Source organism: Vombatus ursinus, unplaced genomic scaffold, assembly GCF_900497805.2.
Source record: "Vombatus ursinus unplaced genomic scaffold, bare-nosed wombat genome assembly UNPS02014789.1, whole genome shotgun sequence".
In the NCBI taxonomy this organism is placed as follows: Eukaryota; Metazoa; Chordata; class Mammalia; order Diprotodontia; family Vombatidae; genus Vombatus; species Vombatus ursinus.
The window spans coordinates 20,167,459-20,191,788 of NW_020954567.1; positions in this window are offsets into that span (position 1 = coordinate 20,167,459).

A 24,330-nucleotide genomic window follows, 5' to 3' on the forward strand; every position below is an offset into this window, starting at 1 on the left:
AATATACTGAACTCTTCTGTTTGGCATTTAAAGCTCCTCACAACCTGACCTTTTCCTTTCTTTCCAGTCTCCTTACATTTTACTCCACATTCTTATCTATCCTCTTTACTCAGCTGCCAAACTGATCTTTCTAAAGCTCAGGTCAGACAATATCACTCCTTTATTTAATGACTCCCTATTGCTTCCAGGATCAGATATAAAAATACTCTGTTGTGCTTTTAAAGTCTTCCATAATCTGTCCTTTTTCTACCTTTTCTGTTTTCTTAATCCTAATCGCTCTTCTCCTGCCCATCCACTCTTTGATCAGGTGACACCAGCCTCCTTGCTCTCCTTCAGACATGATGTTCCATCTCTGACATCCATTCCATGCCTGCAATGCTCTTTCTCCTCACCTTGTACTTCTGAGAATTCCTCCTTTCCTTTACAACTCAGCTCAAGTGCTATTTTCTTACATGAAGCTATTCCTAGCCTGCCCAGCTATTGGTGAACTTCCCCTTCGCAGCTAGCTTATACTCACTTAATATATATAAATTATATATAATATATGACTGCTTTCAATTTTGTCTTTGTAACTTAGCACACAATGCCTGACATTGGTAGGTGCTTAATAAATGTTTGTTGATTTCTTGATAAACCGACTAAAGTAAGAATCAGGTCACGTATCACGATTCCCTGTTTACCATGGAAGAACCAGAGACATAAGTGTTCATAACAAGCTAATCAATCAATCATTGAGTGGGAATGAGAATCCAGGTTGTCTAACAAGTGACCAAGTGTTTTTTTCTACACTCATCCCCACCCTGCTTCTATAAACAAATCATTAGTCCACCTTTGTGGCATACAATTGGCTTGATTGGCTTTCTTATCTGTGGAACAGAGGTCAATCTGCCATAAAATCATGGAGGAAAGTCCTTAGAAGTTTTCCATGTGGAGGTGTACTCTTCCCCTAGGCCTCATCCCTTAGGAAAGTTGGGGTTGGGATTCAGCAGGATTGATTAGTGCTGAGTGGAGACTTCTAGGGTGTGGGAGTGGGCCAGAGGTTTTCAAAAACGATTTGGAATTATAGTCTGAACAGAGCAGAGGTCTTTGGCAAGACATATTACTTGTAATGGAAAGAGCCAGAAGCGGTGGTATGGGCAGCCAGGGCTAGAGATCAGAGAAATGAAAGGACCTGAAAGCTACAGCAGAAACCATGAGGATCATGGTTTTAGGAATTGAGAATTCATTACTGGGAAAGCAACAGGGCATTGGGTTACAAGTAGAATATTTCAATTTGTTACATTCCTTGAATTGCTGTGAGTTTAATTCTGGCCCTATATATCCAGTCCAGGTACCCTTCTATTATTAAAAATAATAATAATTATAATAGTAGTTAGAATTTATATAATGCCTATTATATGCCGGGCACTATGCTAAGCAGCTTTGCAGATATTATCTCAGTTGATCCAACAACCCTGGGAAGTAAGAGCTATTATTATCCCTATTTTGCAAATAGGGAAACTGAGGCAGACAGAAGTTAAGTGACTTGCCCAGGATCACAGTTAGTATCTGATGCTGGATTGGAACTCAGGCCTTCCTGACTTTGGATTCAGTGCTCTATCCACTGGGCCACATAGCTGCCCATTTCCTCTAACTAGAGAACTCTTACTACTGCTCCATCAGTTTCCATAGCAACTGTACGTAATCAACCAATCAATATGAATTTATGAAGGACCCGCTATTTCTTAGTTGTCAGAGGTATGAGGACAAAAATGAAATAGTCCCTGCCCTCAAGGTGCTTACATTCTAGCATATCAGGTGGAAAATTTTGGCAGAGGATGGTTTTTGGTTTCTTCTGTGGTCATAAAAGGTCTGTGGTTGCACACAGATTCTACTCAGATGAAAAACACTGGGCTGATGTGGTTTTATGCCACTTTTCAGGGTGTTCACTTTAAAATGACTAATGTTCCTGCTGCAGTAAGGATTCAGTGGACTTAGAAATTCCTCGGAATCAGTAACTTAGAAATTCAATGGTCAATAGTAAGGACAGGATAATAATTTAAATAATAAATAATAGATAAATAATGTCTTGTCTTCCTAACGAGGTAAGTTGTATGGCAAAGACAGTGCTTTAAAATTCTCTCCTATCCCTCTGTATTAAGTAGGTAAAACTATCACTTTGCAATATACTTAACCCTTATCACACAACATGTATGCAATTGCTGTGGTCCTTGCAACATTCCACATCTAATTTGTCCAATGGAGGAATTCCATCAGAACCATCCCTTCCACATCCTTTCCCACTTGCTTGGATGAGCCAGTCATTAGGCTTCACTCACCTTATTGACCCAAGCCTAGGGTTGAGTCAATAAAAGGGCACACCAATGTTTAAAAAGACCAATTGTCTGTTGTTTCTACCTTCAAGACAACTACAAAAACTCATTTCCATAGCAGCTCTGGGAAGCTGTTGATACAGTGAGCAACAGCCCGTATGATTCCTAGCTTTCAATCTCCACTGATCCAAAGCTGAGTATTTCCAGAGATGGGCAAGTACTAACCTTCAATGCTTCATGTGCCATATCCTGGCAACACTACCTGGCCAGAACACAAGTTTTTTGACACCATATAGTCGCATATTTTTATTTTACTGTGAGCATAAATAATAATAATAACTAGCATTTATGAGAGCCCTTTAAGATTTTCAAAACATGTTACAAATAATATCTTATTTGACCCTCACAACAACCCTGGGAGGTAGGTGCGATCATTATGCCCATTTTATAAATAAGGAAACTGAAGCAAACAGAGGTTAAGTGACTTGCCTAGGGTCATACAACTACTAAGTATCTCAGGATGAATTTGAATTCAGGACTTTCTGACTCCTGCAACACTTAGCTCTCTCTCTGTATTTCTCTCTCTCTTTCTCTCTCTTTGAGTGAGGGTTAGGGAGGGGTTTCCCTCATCCTGGCAGAAATTATAAACTACTCACCCAGCTGAGGTTGAAACTGGATCTTAAAGCTCTAGATGCCTCTTCTGCTCTGCGTTTCTTTCCTGACCACGGGTGACTTGAGTCATGATTCTGAGGGGGACATTTCCCGCCTTGGAGGCAACTTTGTGAGTTTAAGATTGGGAGCTTCTGGGTACCTCAGTTTGTACTAGTTGCTCTATGGGAGGGGCCCCCTATATCCACCATGGAATGCTAGATGTCAAATACCACTGAAGCTATACTCAATGAATATTTTATCAATATAACTAATTATTTCAGGATCTTGAAATATTCATTCTGTGATGATAGGGAAATCCTGTGTGGGAATCGATATGCAATATATTCTAAATCCCAGGAGAACAACAAACCCTAGAAATAAACCAAATCTAAGCTTTAAGTGATCATTTCCAGGGCTCTCGGTTGGGATTAGTAAAGAATCAGAACATGAGACAGAATCTAATCCCTCTCTCTAGAGGGTGAGACTTCTCCAAGATTGAACCCAGTCTGTGTTTATGAGTCCAGAAAAAAGAACCCCTTGAGACCCATATGGGCAAGTGCTCCAGCCTCCCTGGGTACAACAATATTTTACTTGTACTGTGTTCCACATAGACATGTGCGTATACATACACATGCATGAGAATGTACTGTGTGTGCATATACATATATGCATTCATATGTGGGTGCATATGTACATGTTCAATTAAATTCAGGAAGCATGTATTAAGTCCCCACTATGTACAAGACACTGGACTAGACTGGAGATCAAAAAAGATAAAAAATGAGTCTCTATACCAAAGCTTCTTACAATCTACTAGAAGTAAATACACTTGTACAAAGTAAATACACTTGTACAAAAAGGTAATTTCTGGAATGGGACTGGAAGGTGGGGAGAGAACTAACAATTGGGGAGGTTCAGAAAAGGCTTCACACAACACAGGAGGTGAAGCTAGAGATTGAGGTGAGGATGGAGGAAATTTCACAAAAGGTGATTTCCTGACCTCTCCTCAGTGTCTTTCCAACCCCCTTGACGTTAGACTCAGCATATCTTTCAATAAGGACTACTCCAGAGCTGATCTAAGGGTTGGCCAGGATCTGCCAGTTCAATTCAATTAGGCACTTGGATGGGATTAGTCATATCACCTGGGGCTATTAGCAGCAAGTATTAGTCACCATTCCCTCTCCCGATCCTATACCAGGTGAAGGGGTGGGGGGATTTGGAGGGGAGAGAGGGGATGAGCAGCTCATAAGTCATGTGTGCCCTGGGATCCTATCTATAATTCTCTTAAGTAACCGGGAAGGGAGAAAGCAGAGCTCAGAATTCTCCTAGCTCAATGCAGCTATATATTAAACTCACTTTCTATTTTAATTGTTTCTGTAATCAGGAAAGTTCAGGATAATTTAAAACATTTGAGAAACCTAGCATCAGGGTAATATGCACATTAGGGAAAAAAAAAAGAGATAATTCTGTGGTTTGCTGGATGTTGAATGTCCCTAGAGCTACGGTGGGTGAATATTTTATCAATATAAATAATTATTTCAGTATGCTGAAATATTCATGCTGTGATGATAGGAAAATCTTGCATAGGAATCAATATACAATACATTCTAAATCCCAAAACAATCAATGGAAAACAATGAAAAGGGAAATAAGCTAATGATTTTTATATCCAGTTGAAATTCTCCCCCCCTCCCACCCCTCGTTAACCTAAGCAGCCTTCTGGAAGTCTCTAAAGCCCCAGGAAGATGACTCTGGCAAGCTTTTGGCCTGCTAGCTTATCCATTTGCAAAGGTAATCCATGTTTTAAAACCTGGAAGCCTCTGAAATATGCATCAGGCTGGAGACTAGGGTGGGAGATTGGCTGGAGGTCAATGCTTTCAATTTCTTCCAAGCTGAGTCTGAGGTTTCTGCTGAAGGCCATGAAATATCCATTCATTAACTGGTTCTTGGTGGCAAATATAATTAAGAGATGCCCATAGGCGGCAATGTTGTTAAGGGAAAAATATCTGCTGTGGTGTGTCTAAAGACAGAGCAAAATGAGCTGATCTTTTGACAAAAGTTGTATATTATCACAACCCTAAGATTGATAGAAACTTGATTAAATAACCTGGGCTTATAATAAAACAGCAGTTTAGCTCCTCTGGTCTTTGATATTCATTGTAATCTTTTGTGAGCAGAGTCTGGAAGATCTGGGTTCAAATCCTGCCTCACAACATGGCAAACACACATGTGTGCACACATATGTGCATTGGCATACATGTGTGTGCATACATACATGTTTATGTGTAACACAGTACTGGTAACCCAGTCTCAGTAGATGTTCTCATCCACCCATTCCACTGGGAGAAGTCTTCACACGCTTGGGGTAGACACTCCTCTAACTCCCCAGTGGGTTTGAGGCCTGTGTGTTACCCTCATTCTGCTTTAGCCCATTTGCCTAGATGGCTTTACCAGGTAGCGGTCACTGTGCAAGCTACAGCTTCTGGAGCTGCAGGTGAGAGTGGAGCGCCAGGTGGACACCAAAGGTAGATGAGCAGAACTGAAAAGGACTCAGCGCGTCCTTACACCAGAGGTGCTAATCCTCCCTGAATACCCCATATGTCCCAAAGTACTTATTGGTATAAGAAGTACTTAATGTGAAAGTAAGACTGTTGAGGTTTAGGGGTGCTGGGACCACAAAATCACAAACTACGGGTCCTGCCCGAATGAATTTGACCCAAGCCTTCTTTCAGCCGAGAGAGTTTATTAGAACAGCCATCATATTGGCCAGACTCTTAAGGAATCTAAGCATTTGTGTTGCTAATGCAAGCGGGCCAGATCTTAAGAATCTGAGGATTTGGCTAGGTTCTTAAGGAATCTGAGCACCTTAATGGAGACAAGATGGACTTTATATACAGAAAGACTGCGGGAGGGATCTAGGAGTGGCCAAGTACTTTAGGGTGACTGGAGGAGGGCTCTAAGGAGGAGATGGATGGAAGTGGCCAGTAAGCTGGGTGGAACAGAATGCCAGGGACCTAGACCACATGGCCAAGGGAGAATGGAGTCTAGGTAGGATTAAGGGTGGGGAGTGGCCAGGGGCAATTGGGAGGTAACAGAACAGAACTGGGAGATTGGGCATAGCCACAATGCAAGGCCAGTTGATAGGATTATAGCCTCAGGTGAACACCAGAGATTTGGCCGGGTGGGAAAGTCCATGATTTTTCCTTTTTGAGGTCCAGATCCCAAAGACATGATCTTTTCCTTTCAGGGGTTCAGATTCCATCCCCATCAAGACCACATAAGGTATAAAAAAAGTGAGGCTAGGTTATGAAGGGCTTTGATGACAAACAGAGCATTTTGTATTTGATCCCGGATTCAGTAGGAAGCCATTGGAGTTTATTGAATGGGGAGTGACTTGGTCAGACTTGTGCTGTAGAAAAATCACTTTAATGGCTGAGTGGGGGATCAGTTGGAGTGGGGAGAACCTGAGGCAGACAGACCCACTAGCAGCTATTACCTCCTCATTGGCCTACTTGCTCCCAATCTCTCCTCACCAAATCAATTTCCACACAACTGCCAAAAGGATACTTACAAAGCCTTAGATGTCACTCTTGTGCTCAAGAGTCTTCAATGGCTCCCCACTAACTAGGATAAAGTATAAGCTCCTTACTTTTGCATGTTGAACTCTCCACAATTTGACTCTAGTTTAACTTTCCAGATTTCATATTACTATTCTAATATACTAATGTCACTATATCATATTGTATTACATTATTATATACTATACTATACTATACTATATCACTATTCATATTACTTCACTCACTAGGTTGCAAATTAGTCTTACTTCTTGCTATACATGATATTCCATCTCCCACTCCAATGACCTGAACTTAGTACTTTTTAGCTTCAAGGCTGGCTCTCTACTCCCTGCTGCCTCTTGGGGCACAAAGGCAAAAATGAAACCATCCCTTCCCTCATTCTATTTATGAAATAGCACAGAAGACTACGAGATAAAAAAGAACCAAAAACCCAAACCAAAAACATGTCCCTTCTCCCCCAAGTCACAGGTGGATTGAGGATCATTAAAAGGCAATATATTAGAATGCTAATTTTTTTATATTTTTGAACAAATGACAGAGAGGCTAGGGAATATATGCACCTGGCCCTTCTGGCCTGGTGATCTGGCAGAAGTGGGGAAAGGCAGCGGCTGAGACAAGGAAAGCAGCCTTGAGAAGGTGTTAAGTGAATGGAAATAGCTTTCTAAGCAGAATGCCAAAGCCTGGGCCCCAGAGGATTACTTCAATTCTCACTGTCTTGCTGCCACCAGTCTCTGCTTGACCCCACAGACTCTGGGGATCACCCAGGAAACTCCTGGCCCAGACATGGAAAACAACTTCTATCCCTTAATTCAACCAAAACATAGTTAAGATGAAAATGTTTAACTAGAGAATGAGGGGAGGGAGTAAAATTAAGAAAAAATAAAGTATAGAAGCCAAAGGCTATCCAGTTTACTAAGGCCTAGAGATCTTCTTAAACCTTATACCCAAATTTAACAAGCATTGATTAACAGAAGAGAATTGCTGGATGGAGTGTTAGATTTGGGAATGAGGAAGATCTGAGTTCAAATCCTGCCCCTGATACTTGTTTGTCCATGGGCAAGTCTCTAAAATCTTATAAAAAAGATTGAGGCTTGGAGAGATTCTCAACCAAGTAGGAGAAGGGAGGATTCACATGGATGAAATCATATATCCTTGACTTCTATGTAAGAAGCTGTGTTTAGCCCTGGGAATGCAAAGGCATGACAAAGACCCTAATTTTTTGTTTTTTGTTTTTTTTTGGCTAGGCAATGGGGTTAAGTGACTTGCCTAGGGTCACACAGCTAGTAAGTGTTACGTGTCTGAGGCTGGGTTTGAACTCAGGTCCTGAATCCAGGGCCGGTGCTCTATCCGCTGCGCCACCTAGCTGCCCCCACAAAGACCCTGTTTTTAAGAAGCTTTTAGTGTGTGTGTGTGTGTGTGTGTGTGTGTGTGTGTGTGTGTGTGTGTAAGGAGAGGAATGAAGTGTATGCAGATAATTATGAATCAAAAGGGAGTGCGATAAGTACAAAGAGAGGTCTAGGAAATGTGATAGAGAGAAAGGAGTCAAGGAAAGTTAATGAGTCAGTAGCTCTTGAGTTGGGCTTGGAAGAAAGAGGACTTTACTGGATACAAGATGGGGGACAGGAGTCCATTCTAGATCTGGAAATTGGCATGAGCAAAGACAGGAGAAGTCAGAACAAAGACAAGGATAGTCAGCATTATGATTGGCTAGAAAAGAGGTATCAATGCATGCCAGAGGAAGGGTCCACAACACTCTCCTGAAAGCTGACTGACTCAGATTAAAATGGAGTTCCTAACTGATTTTAATGTTTTGATGTATTAATAAAAAAAGAGAAATATATAAACATGTGTGTTTTTCTAAGTCAATACACAGGGATCCTTATATATAGTATGGTGGCCCCTGTTTCTTTTTGAGTTTGACATTGTTGCCCTAGAACATAGGATATGTAAAGGGGAGTAATGTGAGATGAAAGAGGTTGGAACCTAACTGTTGAGTCCCTTGACTAACAGGAGTAGGACTTTCTACTTTATTTGGTGAGCAGTGAGGAACCACTGAATGTTTTTAAGCAAAGGGTGTAACAAGGTCAGAGCTATGCTAAAATAGAGAAAGATTACACAAGTGGCAATGTGAAGGATGGATGAGAGAGGAGATAGAAAAGAGATGACAAATTAGAAGGCAATTAAAATAGTCTAGGTGTGAGATAATAAATGAGGGTCTAAAGGAAGGTGGTTACAGTAGGGAATAAGGATATGAGGCACTTTGTAAAGAAAGAATGGGCAGGACTTAGTAACTGACTGGATGTGGAGGGTGGACAGATACCATAAAGAAATTATTAAGAATTAACTATAGGCCAGCCTCCACTAACACAGAGAATATAAATACAAGCAAGAACAGACAATCCCTAACTTCTGGGAATTTACTTTCTAAGTAGAGTTGGGAGAGAAATAAGCATGGAAGATCTAGCTGATTCCTAAAATGGTGGTCCCAGACAGGAACTCACCAACTGGAAGAAGGAGCAAGGGGCATCTCCAAAGTGAGAAGGCTGCTGATTCAGAGGTAACAGATGTATGTAATGGAAAGCTATTTTATTTGATTAATCAACCCATAAACACTTCTTTTTTTTTTAATTTTTTTTTTTTATTTTTAGGCAATTGGGGTTAAGTGACTTGCCCAGGGTCACACAGCTAGTAAGTGTCGCCACCTAGCTGCCCCCATAAACACTTCTTAAGCATCTACTATGTTCCAGGAACTGCAATAGGCACCCCAAATACAAAGACCAAAATGAAACCTAACAGTCCATGCCTTTAAAAAGTGTATTTTCTCTCTCTCTCATTCTCTTTGTGTGTGTGTCTCTCTGTCTCTTTCTTTCTGTATATAGACACATATGTACATACACACACACATATAGAGAGAAGGAGAGACCATGTATACTCTAAGTATATACAAAATAAATACAGGATAATTTCTCAGGGAAGGCATTGACCATAAGTTAGGGAATAGAAAAAGATCTCATGTAGGATATAGTGCCTGAGCTGAGCTTTAAAGGAAACCAGGAGTTCTAGAAAGTAGAGCTGAGGAGGGAGGATATTCCAGGCATGGCGGATAGCTGATGCAAAGGCTCAGAGGTAGGAAGGTGGAATACCATGTGCATGAGGAATGGCAGAAAGGACAGTTTGGCAGGACTGAAGAGTGCTGAAAGGAGAGATATAAAATAAACCTGGAAAGGTAGATTGGGTACCAGGGAGCCTTCAGTGCTTGGCAAAGTGTCTGGCACATAGTAGTTGTTGACATGACTTGATTTGCTCTACTATTGCATGATAGCAAATGACAAACATGAGGAAGTTCAGGGAAACAAAGGAGGCTTATATGAGCTGATGAAGTAAGTCGACTCCATAGCACAATGTACACAGTGAATCCAGGAACGGAAAGATAAATGACACTATAGGACAACCAAAGATGAATTTTAGTTCTCTTAGAGCAGATGAAAAAAATTGTATTCCTCTTCTCCAAAAAGAAAGGTGGGGGGAATAAAAGGCTCCGCCATCTTCCACCTGTGTGACTTTGAGGCAGTCACTTAACCTCTATGTGCCTCAGGTTCCTTATCTGTAAAATGAGGATAATAATAGCACCTACCTAACAGGGTTGTTGTGAGGATCAGAGATGATAAATATATTTTGTGAGCCTTAAAACACTATGAAAATGCTGTCGATTACTATTATTGTTATGATTTTTATCTTGTGTATGCTACCAGAAATATGTTTGAAAGTCAGTTTCATTTGACTGTTTTCTTTGTTAACAAGGGTTCATGGTGGTGGTGAGGCACAAATAGGGTGTAAAAATAAAAGACATCAATAAAGCTTTTTAAAAACCCAATAAAATAAAATGAAGGGGGCTGGTTTGATTAGCTGACCTCTAAGGTGTACCTCAGCTCTAAGAATCCATGAGGCTGGTATCTACTCCCTTTTTTTTTGCCCCCGCTGGTTTCAAAGCTCAAGTTTCCCCTGGCACCTCCCACTAAGTGGTGGCTTCATAGCATCCCCATTCCCTTGGAGCAAGAATGACAGATGTTCCCCTGGGGCCAATTAACATTTCACACCTTTCCTGGCTCTGCAGCTGGCTCCACCCTTCCCCCCAACTCCCCCACCCCCGACCTTTTTCCCCTCGAAATTTCTGAGGCTGAGGAATCATCATTTGTTCAATTGCTTAGCAATTGGACTGTTCTCTTAGGATCAGATCCTACAATTTTACAATACCTTGAATTCTTTAAACATGCAGTAATAAAGGATAATTTCCACCCATGTGTAAGAGAGGGTCTTTTCACTCCTCAGGGAGTCTGTGAGAAGGCAAAAACAAGAGCATCTGGTAGCTAAAAGATAAGTAAGGCTCAGAGTGATTTTACCCAAGGCACAGCACAGTAGCAGTCCCAGCCAGAAAAGTAGGATTTTAAGGAAAGGCTTAAATTGGATGGTAACAAACTGTTTAGGTATATTTGGAAAATCATCACTAAATGAAATTAAAATTTATTCTATTGAAAAATTCAAACACAGCCTCACAAACTCTAGTTCTCACAATGTATTTTTATTTTTTTTAAAGGCATTTAGACAAACAATAAAGCAAAAAATGTCCCTGTAGGGCTCATTCTAACATCCCCTCCGTGTCTGACTTCGTAAAAAAAAAAAATTGTAGCTTCCAAACCTGCATATCTGGTTCTTCTCTAAGACCTCATTCAAATTTACCTTCTACTCTCCCTTTCAAAAGTCTCTAGCTAAAAAGCCTTAGAAAGATTCGGGGATTTTGAGTTGCCCTGATGGGAACCTTAGAGATTATTTTTTAGAGGAGGTAGTTGAAACCCAATTAATCAATCAGCAAACATTTATTAAACTCCTAGTATGTGCCAGGCACGAAGGGCAAGGAACATAGAGATCAGAGGCTGGACCTGTGATCTCATTGGTATAATTCAAAGGTGGGGAACCTGAGGAATGGCCCACACTTGAGGACCTAGAGGGCCTCATGTGGCCTTGAGGGCGCAGGTTCCCCACCCCTGGATAGAGACTTCCCAGATGAGGAAACTCCCTTCACTAAAGTAGATGTGCAAGCTCTTAGAGCCCTGAGAGCTTAAGTAGCTTGGTTACACAACCAGAAAGAGATCGGACCAGAGTCCTGGTCTTCCTGGCTGGGTTCTCTCCCTCCATTCATTAGGTACTGTAGGCAGATAGGTGGTGCAGTGGATAGAGCACTGGCCTTGGAATCAGGAGGACCTGAGTTCAAATCTGGCCTCAGACCAAACACTTGACACTTACTTGCTGTGTGACCCTGGGTAAGTCACTTAACCCCAACTGCCTAAAAATAAATAAATAAGGTACTGTGGCTATAAAAATGAAACATTTTGCTCTCAAGAAGTTCATATTCAATTAGAGAGAGCACATGTACATATTTAAGTATATGCAGAATAAATAAACACAGAATAAGAGATAGGGACTTCTGGATGACACCTTCTTTGAAATTTATGAGAGTTACTTAGAGCAGGTTAAATGACTTGCCTGGGGGTCTCAAAGTCAATGTTAAAAGCAGAATTTGAACTCAGTTCTTCCTGGTTTCCTTCATACCAAGAAGGCCTCTTACAGATTAAATACAAAATATAGATACAGTAAAACATACCAGGTTGTTCATGAGAAAGAGCACTATTAGTTTGGAGGAATCAGGAAAAGCATTATGAATGGAATTAGGAATTCTGTAAGGTGACAAGAGATGAGAAGGGTGTGCTTTCCAGGCAAGGGGTAAAGGCCTGTGCAAAGTCATAGAGATGGAGGATGGGCCTCAGATGGATGAAATGAGTTGCCCAAGCTCATCTACGTTGTGAATGGTAGGCTGGGATGGTAAATCAGGTCTTCTGAATCAGAGCTTTGTGGTCTTTCTACCATATTGCGATGATTTTCATAACACATAACCCCTGCCCATAATTTTATTACCAAGGGAGGTTCACCATACTAAGAAACAGTTGAATGTACTTATATTTGTGTGCTTTCAATTACAGTTTACCTTCAAATGTTTCTTCCTTTCCACCATTAGTTACACTCCAAAGTCCTTATAGCCAAGCTTGGGTTAACTAATCCTCCAGTGGTTGTTTACTATGGCCCTCAGCACTGTGATAGATTCTGTAGAACACTAAACGCTAATAGATTTTCTTAATAGAAGCCATTTAGACACCTCCCTACTGGAAGTATGCTCTAAAACCGTGCTATCACATTCTATAGATAGAGATGGCTTCCCTGCAGCATATTGACTTAGAACACCACAAATTAACATTACTTATGTTGCATTTTTATTTGTTTTGTTAAACATTTCCCAATCACCTTTTAACCTGGTTCTGGCCCTCCTTGGGAGTACTGCAGCTGCTTGAAGTCCCTCCCTACCCCCTACTCCTCCACCTCTGGGCTAAATCAAAGGACACAAAGGAAGACCTGCAGAGGACACAGGGTTATTGAACTGTCTTGATTCTTGATTCGCTAGGGAGGTTTGCTTATCTATGACTACAAAATTGTGGAATTTCAAAATTGGAAGGGCCCTTAGAATCTGCCTACTCCAGCTCTTAGACTTCCTTATGCCATATCCTTGACAAGTGTCCATTTGCGGTCTGACGCCTTCCATTGAAAGAACTTTTTCCTGAGACAAGCCAATGCTACTCTTGGACAGCTGTTAATATGTCAGGAAACATTCCTTATCAATATATTAAAGGTGACTCTGCAGCTTCTGTCTATGCCAAGCAAAACAAGGTTAATCCCTCTTCCATGTGATAGATCTTCAAATACTTGAAGACAGCTATTATGTCTTCCCTAAGTTTTCTTTTTTTCAGGATGGTCATACCCAGTTGTAGGTCTGATATCATAAGACTAGCCTCATTAGGTTCTGAAAGGCTTTTTGATCGGCTACAGAGCAGCAAATAGGTGATACAGTGGTTAGAGCACTGGGCTTGGAGTCAGGTAGAACTGAGTTTGAATCCAACTTCAGACACTCCCTAGCTGTGCAACCCTAAGCAAGTCATTTCACATCTGTTTCCCTTGGTTTCCTCATCTGTAAAATGGGGATAATAATAGCACCTACCTCCCAGGGTTGTTGTGAAGATAAAATGAGATAATATCTGTAAAGAGCTTTGAAAACCTTGAAGTACTATATAAATGCTAGCTTTTATCATTCTTTTGGTCATATAAACTCTCTAAGATCATCTGCTAAGCTGCAGAGGGATTTCAGTCTGCACTGGTGGAAGAAATGCTTACACTGAGGCTATGGACCAGTCAACCTGGCTGGGGCTTGGTTTCTTCATCCTTGGAATTAAGGAATTAGTCTCAAAGATTGCTTCCAGCTTTCCATCTATGATCCCAATGGCTCCCTTCCACACTTTAGGCATTTCTGATTTAATTGACATGGATACCCTCAACCTAGATGCAGATTACAACCCTTCTATGACTTGGCAGAAAGTTTTCAAGAGTTGTGTGGCCAAAAAAATCCATCACCTTTTGGGCAACTTGATGATAAGCTTCTTTTAATTGAACTAGACCGGGGTGGGGAACCTATGACCTTGAAGTCCTCAAGTGCTGCCCTTTGACTGAATCTAAACTTCACAGAACAAATCCCTTTAATAAAAGGATTTGTTCTGTAAAGTTTGGACTCAGCCAAAAGGCCACACCCAAGGACCTAGAAGGCCATGTGTGACCTCAAGGCTGCAGGTTCCCCACCCGTGAGCTAGCCTGATCCTTGGATAACACACACATTATGCACTGCCAGGACAATACTCAAAGCCTTTCCAGCTTGGCAGAACTTGCCCATGTTTGCCCTCTATTGACATGGCCTTCGAGAACCTGGGATAATGTCTGTGACATGAGGAGGCATTGGAATAAAGTAAAATAAATACTAACTAAAGTAATCCTAAATATGCTGAAAAATATTAAATATACATCTAGATGTCTTGGCCCAGTGGAGGGGGCAAATATCATTGGTGTAGGAGAGGAACCTCTCTATTTAGGCAGGGAGCTAAATGCTAGGAGGAGGTTCTAGAGAGATAAGATCTGCTCAGCAGAATGAGGGTGGGGTAGGGTTCAAGCCTTAGAAAAAGTTTGCAACTCTGTGATGTGCATTCCTTTGCTCCTGGGGAACAGGTATAGTTAGATTAGTTACCACCCTCTCCTTCTCCTGTCCCTCCTCATTCTCTTTTCCAGTGATATAAATGAACCAGGGGAAAGGGATTTGCCCTACAACCCCTCCACTTCCCAAGTCACTGAAATCAAGTTTACCTTCAGTATTTGCCCTAATACACGTAGCTCCTAGGACTACTACTTTCTGAAAGGAGGTAGGGATCAGCTGCAGACAGAGCAACACAGGATGGTGAAAGGTACCTCAATGGGGAGCAGCAACTGGGGACATCTACTGAGAGCTGATGGAAATACAAGATGTAAAAAGAGTAATGTTGCATATCCAGGCAAAGGAGCCATGAAGGAAAGCATTGAGGTAGAGAAGCAACACTGGAATAATACTGCAAGTAGCTAAAACTATATAGAACTCTGGGAAGGAACCTGCTGACTGATGGATATTCTAATTCTCTGTGGGCTCTGGTAAGTGCTCTACTAATTTCCTTAACTTATAAATACACTTGTTAATGCTTTGAGCCTTGTGAACCTATGTGCTTGTAAGAAGAGCCAGTCACCACATAGAGAGTGGTACTGAGAATCTAGTGTGTGACACTGAAGTTCCCAGATTATTTTAGTAGGAGAATTAAAGAAATGAAAAGACTCCTGAAGAGTATTCAGGATGAAGGTTCTGACACAAGGATTACAAAAGTATAATCAACCAATCTGCATAACACTGGAACCAAGAGGTTCTGAGTTCAAATTCTAACTTATTATCTGTGTTACCTTGAGTCAGTCAGTCAGCCAACAAACATTTATTAAGTGTTTACTTCATTCCAGGCACTGGGTTAAGTGCTGGGGATACAAAGAAAAGCCAAAGATGATCACTGTCCTTAGGTGGCTTACATTCTAATGGATCAAATGAGATAATGGTCGTGAAAACACTTTGAAATTCTTCAGTGGTGTTAGTGCAAGAAGGACACTGAAGGAGGCCTAGATTAGAGTGGTTGAACTGGGAATGAGTGAATCTGAGAGGCACGAATAATAAAAAGAATGACAGAATTCTCCAAGGAGGTAAGGGAAAGGGAACCACTAAAGATGACTTGGGTTCTTAGCTTTGCAGCTTGGGATAATGGTAACTCAACTCACACATTAAGGTCTACAAAGCACTTTCATCCTATCTACCCTGTGAGGTGAGTAATGTAAGCATCATTCCCTGAGTCTCAGAGAAGTTAAATCACTTTCTTGGGATCACACAGCCATAAAGTATCAGAGCCAGAACCTTCAACCAGGCCTTTGGGCTCTAAGACTTACCCTACCCTAGCACCACCCTGGCATGATGATATTTTTGAAAGAGATGGGAGATTTTCAAAAAGAGATTACTCGGAGGTAGGGAGAATAGGAGAGACAATGAGTTTGGTTTTGGATATTTTGGGATTAGTGCTATGATGGTGATTGGAAATATAATATCATAACAGAAGTGAGAGGTAAGAATCATCTGTAAATTAAAGCCACAAAATGTCTCATAGATCTGCTCCAAAATAGCTAGTTGACATCTTTTCCACTTCTAGAAAAGTATCTATTTTACCTTCCTTGAGAAGATGCCATCCAACCATCCAGTCAGTAAGCATTTATTAAGCAACTACTATGTGCCAGGCATTGTACTAAACACCGTCAGTACAAATAAAGGTAAAAAGAAGCTCCCTGACTTCAAGGAACTCACAGTCTAATGAGAGAGACAACATGCCAACAACTATGTACATACAAGATATAGACAGTATAAATGGAAGGTGATCTCAGAGGGAAGGAATTCGCATTCATTAAGAATTATTACTTACTACATGTAGATCATTGTGCTATTGCTGGAGGAGACACAAAATCTAGATAAGAAAGAGTTCTTGACCTCATGGTACTTGTCTAATAGGCAGGAAAGGAAGAAAGATGCCATCCATTCAGTCAACAAGCATTTATTAAACACCTACTGTATATGAGCACTGTCCTTAGCCTTTTACCAATATTATCTCACTTGATCCTCATACAAACCCTGGGAGGTACATGCTATTTATCTGAGGGGGTTGAGGGGAAACTAAAGAAGTGAGCAGTGTATCCAGGGTATCCCTTGAAGTATATCCAGGATGACTGAGGTAAACAGAGTCAAGTGACTTCCTTAGGGTCACATGGCTGGTAAACATCTAAGGCTGGATTTGAACTAGCATCTTCCTGACTCCAGGCCCAGCACTCTATGCATTGTATCATCTAACCGCCTCTGCAGGAAGGTGGGATGGGGAAGAATGAGTTACAAACACGGGTTTTTTTATAATACACAATTATGAGAGTTCCCTCTACTTTTATTCTAGATGAGTCCTTGTCTATTGGCAAAAGTTATACTGCCCAACTCAGGGACCACCCTTGTTTCTGGTGATTAGGAAACATCAGTGGATTATATCAGTATTATAAATGCTGGTATCAGTTTTATATTATGTGAGTTTTAATAATATTATACTGTACCAGTATTATAAACCAGATATTATAAATATCAGTATTAGGAAATACATTTGGGTCTATTTGCTGTTCCTTGAACGCAGTAAGTGCCCCAGTAAGTTTTCCACCTTCTGCCTGGAATGCTCTTTGCTTCCCTTCCACCTTCTAGAATCCCAAGCTGCCTTCCAGGCTCAGCTCCTCCTACAGGAAGCCCTTCCTGATCCCCTTGGTCATTAATATTCTATCCCTTTCCTTTCTCTTCAAATTGTCATGTATATATGTATCTATTTATATGTTTACATGTCTCAGCAGAATGTAAACTCCTTGAGGGCAGGGATAATTTTTTCTTTGTCTTCCTGGGTAGCTAGGTGGCGCCATAGTGCACAGAGTGCCAGTCCTGAAGGCAAGAAGACTCATCCTCCTGAGTTTAAACTGGCCTCAGACACTTACTAGCTGTTTGACCCTGGGCAAACCACTTCACCCTGTTTGCCTCAGTTTCCTCATCTGTAAAATGAGCTGGAGAAGGAAATGGCAAACCACTCCAGTATCTCTGCCAAGAAAACCCCAAATGGGGTCATGGAGAGTTGGACATAACTAAGCAACAATTCCTGGTGGCAGTGCCTTCCCTATAGTAAGCTCTTAATAAATGCTTGTTGTTTGGGTTTGACCCAAATACAAAAGTAATCTTGGGCCCAGGACCCCCTGATCCCCCAATCCTCCAGAGATAGAAAAGGCAGCTTTCACTGAGCTTGCCTTTTACCTGAGGCTGTGTGCTGTGAACCTGTTCCAGGAAGCGTACAAAGGAAAGGGGTTTTTCAAGTTGTCATCAGAAACCAGTTGGCAGTAATGTGCCCTTGATGCACAGAAAACAGGAACAGGAAGTGATGACTATGATTTTTTTAAAAACCAAGTGGGTCCTTCCCTTCGTGTCTCCTCCCCTACATTCTGCTTCTTCCTTCCACACTTGTATGCTGTGTATAGAGAGCCTGGTAAGAGCTATCTCCCAAGTACATCTGCCCATTATACCACAAGCACTATCCCGCCCAAATTTTAAATAATAACCTCCCTCTGACACAGACACACACACCCTCGCCTTTCCTCTCAGCACCCAAAGGAATTCCTTCCAAGGCTCTCTTCTCCAACCTGCCCTTGACAACCTCACACATCTAGAGCGTGGTTATCAATATGAGAGGTACATAGCTGAACATATGGCAAACTGGTTAGGTCCAGAGGGACTTCTTCAACCGGTTTGCTTTAACTTGTCTCTGTCACACATTATGAATGGAACTCTTGCCTCCAGGTTAATATACAAAAGCCATTGTCCTACATGGGCCTGGGATCAACTTGATGATGGGTGGGTACAGGGCTAGCTCACGTTGATGGGAATCTCCCCCCCCCAATCCTAATGATTTCTAAGAGTGGGGTACATGTGATCTGCTGTTTGTGAAGCCAAAAAGCCAAACCAAAAACCATGGGATGAGAAACTCTTTTACTTACTTGGCACCCCACCCCCCTTACAGTTGATATGTAGAGGAATAGCTCTGGTGCCCTTAAGCTGGGCCCCCCAGTGTCACATTTGATAGCAGGATATCAAAGCCTCCAGTGTTCTTCTGCCTCTGTGATATAATCCTTACCCCACCAGGTCGGTTCAGAGTCTTGGCCTCTCTGGAAGAATTCTGTCCTCGTTCCACCTTGAACCAACATCTCAAATGCTGGGGGATTGTAACTCACTCTGATACAATGGCCTGTGACCAAAACTGGTCTTAACTCTGGAAGGGATCTGAGAGAAAATTTAGCCCACTCCTCTCACTTTCCAGATAGGGAAAAGGGGCAAAGAGAGATGGAGTGATTCAAGTTGCCCCGATTCAAACCCAAGTTCCGTGAATCCAATTTGGATTCAGTGCTAGTAATTCTCTTCCTCTTCTTCCACTGCCATTACCTTCATCTTCCATCATGGATGGCATTATTTCAGAGGAAATGTGCTAGACCTAGAGGGAGGAGGCCTGGGTTTGATTCTAGACTCTAACTTCTAAGCAAATTGTTTCACCATTTTAAGCCTCAGTTTTCTCATCTGTAAAATGGGCATAATAATATTTTCACGAACTACCTCAGAGGGTTGTTTGTGTAACCTTTATATGTCCCGGGGATTCTTATCCCAACTCCCATTCTCATTGACAAGTTCAGAAATGAGCAAGAATAGAAGTACTAATATCCCACTAAACCACAGTGCCACAGACCATCTCAGTCCCTGGGGACAGTGGCTTAAAGATGTGTCTACAAAATATTCACCCTCCTTCCCCTCCTCTCCACCCCCCCCCAAATCACTTCTGAATTCGGCATGGCTGATGGATGAATTGCTTCCTGTTGCAGGTCTTCAAACTCTGGAGGCTCTGCTGGGTCAAGGAGTCTTTGGGGCTTTGCTACTCACCGGGTTGGCGGCTCACAAACTTTGGCCTCCTGTCACTGGACCTCTGGTCCTCTGACCTTTTGAATCTCACCTGGTCATTCCATCTCCATTACTCCTTCACCAAAGAGCAGGAAAGTACAGACCCAGCAGGGCCAGAAGAAGCAGCAGGACCATGTGTTCATGGCTTCATGTTAACCAGAGTAGGGGCGTAGGCTGCTGGCTGCCACAAGAAGGGGCTCACAGAAGTTCTTGCCTAGATCACCACCAGGAAAAAAAGAATAGAACTGTTCCCTTGGGAAAAGCCAACTAAAAGGTGTGCAGAAAGCAGCCTAGAAGGGGTTGTAGAATACCTGTGCAAGCTCCAGCGTGGCAGCAGGGGCCTCCTGGGACCCTCCTTCCCTCTCTCTGGGTGGACAGGGTGGGGGGGGACATCTGGGAGTTCTTCCCAGATCTTCAGTTTGATGAGGACACTGCAGGAATTGATCTCATCATTGCTTTCCTGGACGTCAAAATTGCCAGAAACTCATCGCTCTGTAAGATGAAATCAGCTCTGAAACTCACAACTCCTCAGATCATCTTTCTTACCTGTGGGGTAAGCTCCTTCCCCCCCTACTCTCCTCGCCCCCCAACCTCCTCCCTTCACCACTTTTTAAAATGTTATTTTCTTCCCCCGTTAGATTGTAAGCTCCTTGAGGACAGGGACTGTTTTATGCCTTTCCTTGCACCCCTAGCAGTCAGCATAGTAGGTACTCAATAAACATTTATTGACTGACTGACTCTGATTCCATTATGAATGCCTGGACTCAGGCTCACCAAACGACCAATCTGCCCCTCTCCCCTTACATTTGTATCTATTAAAGCACTATAAAAATGTGAGTTGTTATCTTAAAACAACAACAACACCCAGTGATTTTCTTTGCATGCTCCAACTCTCCTGTTGTCCCAAAAAGCAACAAACTTGGAGCTCATTATTGTTTATAAATACAGCACTCTCTCCCTAGGGGTTCCATCCAGTGTGATGATTAAACTTGGCTTCTAGGGGAACTATATAAGTCTGGGCTTCTAACGCCGTGGCTTAGGATATGAACTTGTCATGAACAATACTCTTGTGTTGTCATGAACAGCACTGCTTGTCATGCACAATAAGCCAGTGGACCCAATTATCTCTTAGTAAAGGGATTTGCTAATAAGCCACAGTAACAACAGAAGCTACAAAAAGATTCCCCTCATAAACCCACACTGCAGTTGCCTACAAATACACACATTGTTCATGGGAAGAGAGAGATCACGCTTCAGTTCTAATGCTATTGAGGCACACATGTAGGCTCCATATATGGCAAAGGCAACTCATTACTCCAGGTACTGGAAATCAATCTCTCTTTGCATCTCATTACAGTTTTCTTCGGGTTGCAGGGTCTCCACTGGGTTCATGGGACTTCCTTTCATAGCTCTGGTCTCTTTTCTGTGGCCACGAGTCCCCATGCCTTGAAGCTGCTCCTTCCCTGGAGGAAAAGACGTCTCTCTGCGTCTGTGTCAGGTTAGAATTTGTGTCTCTGCTCCTGCAGGACATGGTGTTTTCTACCGGAGAAGCAGCTCCACTTGGAAGTGTCCTGGCCAGTGGGAGAGGGGAGGTAAGAGAGAAAGCCCTCTCCTCTTCACCAAGAGTGATTCCCTCTCAGAAACCTGATTGCTTCCACTTCAGCTTATCACCTTGGAACTTTACTCTGTTTGAAGCTGCCAGTTTGGGGCTTAGCTCTACACAGCCCTCAAAGGTGTGGGTGATTTGTTTGCTCAGCCAACATAGTTGTTCCCTTCTTGACAAATCAGATAGGTGTGCACATCTCATAAAGGTATTTTATACCTCTTTAAGGTGTTAAAACTACATTCAATGACTTCATCAACTGAACTGGGTGTGGGGACTCAGTCACCTCCCAACAGATAGTTCAACTTTTCTCCCACTAAAAATGTCAACGTTGGAAGAAAAGTGGGACTTCTCCTCTTGACCAATACATCTATGAGGCTCTTAAAAGCAGAAGTCTTTACAGAATGACCTTTATCATAAAAGTTCTGAGAAGCCCAAACAAGTTGTCTGTTTCCTGACTGAATGGTCCTTTGCATTTGGAAATGTGTTTGTGGCTTGGATCTGTCTCTATATGTAAGCAATTATTGAAATGACCCAAACAGATGACAAGTCTAAATAATCTCAGGTTCAGCTCAGCTGTTGGCTAAGATAGGTCACACTCTGGGTCCTGTACACAATTGGGTCTTAGTATCTTTAGGGTTGGAACTATCCCCACAAAGCAGAACTAGTACATTTTCATGACATGAATTTTCAGCAGACAGGCAACTATGATTTTCTTTTCTTTTCTTTTCCTTTACCCCTTAAAATTATTATTAAAAAAAAAGGTCAGGTTGCTATTTTGAGCAAGGACCTGTATTTAAATTTTGCCTTTGACCCATAATCCCTGTGCCTACCTGTGGGCAAGTCACTCAACTTCTTAGCGTCTTAAATAACTCAATAAAACTATATGGTACAGGTGAATTACTCATTTACATGGGTGGAGGAAGTTTTCACACTGGGAGTTCTAATCATTGATGAAATCACAGCTCTGCATCAGAAATAAAAACAGGCTCCTACATAGACCATTGGGCAAATATCCTCTGGGGAGTCCAAATCTAAGAACCACAGCTTCCTTAAGGGAACCATCTTGTTACTTTTAACCTTGCTCCAGTCCAGTGGAATACATCACTCCACTTCTGGGCTCTTCATTTCAGCACTGCAATTAAATTTATGGAATCAGAGGGATTGAGAAATCACCTTGCCCAATCCCAATACTATTTCCATTTCATTAAGAAGGAAACTTAAAGTTAGAGAAATTAAATGACATGCTCAAGGCTACTTCGCTAGAAACAAGGCTACTTTGCTAGTTCAGTTCTAAACTATAGAACTATTTTCATTATCTTATATTTACCTATCAGCATAATTATGCTATTCCCTTAGAAGAATATAATCTTATAATAAAGTCATTAGCTAAATAATTTTAATTTCATAATCTTGGATTAACTCTGAACCACTCTAAAGAATTTTATGAGGAATATCTCATCACATTCTAATAGTGGAAGAAAACACATAAAAAAGAGCTAGTAGGACATCCAAAACATTTCCTCTGCTGTCACCCCACTGCATGCTGTTCCTCACACCCTCCATTTCACCTCTCCAGCTCTCTTTCATAAGTTATCTTACCCTGCTAACATAGGATTAAAATGTAAGCCCCCAGAGGTCAGGGGCTGTCTGGCTTGCTTGCATCTACATAGTACACCCACATAGTAAGTGATTAATCATGCAATCTTCTATTCATCCATCTGTCATCTTTCTTTCCCTTTTTTCTTTTTTCTATCTCCCTTTTTCTTTTCTTCTTCATTTCTTCCTTCCTTCCCTTCTCTATTCTTCCTTCCTTTCCTTCTCTATTCTTCCTTCCTTTCTTCCTCCTTCCCTCCCTCTCTTCCTTTCTTTTCTTTGTCTATCTATCTACCTACCTACCTACCTCTCTTGACATCCCAAGCTGAAAGACCTCTCCTCAAATTTCTCATAGCACAACGTCTTGGACTGCTCTTTTACATTTAAATTTGCCACATTCTTCCATATATCATAGTTATAATGGCTAATATTTACATAGCACTTCAAGGTTTGCAAAGGGCTTTATAGATATCATCTTGTTCGATCCTCACAACCACCTGATGAGGTAGGTGCTTTTATTATCCTCGTTTTACGGGAGAGGAAACTGAGGATAGGAGAGGTTCAATCACTTGCCTAGGGTCACACAGCTACTAAGTGTCTGGCAGTATTTGAATTCAGGTCTTCTTGACTCCGAGTGCATCGTCTGCTCCTCGCGCCACCTAGCGGCCTATGGGATACTGCTATATGGGACACAGTCTATGTATACAGGACAGCTAGGTGGAGCGACGGATAGAGTGCTGGGCCTTTTCATGAGTTCAAATTCGACCTCAGACACTTAATAGCTGGGTGACCCTGGACAAATCACATAACCTTGCTTGCCTCAGTTTCCTCGTCTGCAAAATGAGCTGAAGAAGGAAACGGCAAACCAGTATCTTTGCCAAGAACACCCCCAACGGTGTCACGACGAGTCGACATCATATATATTATGCACTGCCCTCCCCATCAGACCGTAAACCCCCGAACAACATGTTTTGGGGGGGCCTCTCGGGGAGCACCCGCACCGGGCGCTGCACATAGGAGATACACGTCCGTCAATTGGATTGAATCGCTAAGACCGCCGAAAGTCTTTTAAAATTAATCTAATCACTTAATTAATAGATTAATTAATGGAAATACTTCACCGAACTTTGCAAATAAAAAAGTCCTAGGCCGACGACTGTTTCTTCGGAATTGGTGTTTTAATTACCACCACAACTTTGTTACTTCCCAGGCAGCCAGTTAGGAGACAGCGGCAAGACCAATTAGAAACAGGGGGCAGAGGTCGGGGGCGGGGCCTCGGCCAGGCCACGCCCCTGGCGATCCCAGTTCCTTGCAGGCCTGCCTCCTTCCCCGCCTCCTTTCGTCGCGTTGCGGAGGAGGCGGTTACCATGGCGATGACGTCTGCCGGGCGGCACGGGGCGGGGCCGTGGGAGAGGAGGAGGAAGATGGCGGGAGGGCGGCTCTGAGGAGAGCTCGGCGGCGGCGACGGCGGCGGCGGTAGCGGCGGCTGCAGGCGGAGGAGGAGCAGGAGTGGGAGCGGGAGCGGGAGCAGGAGTCGAG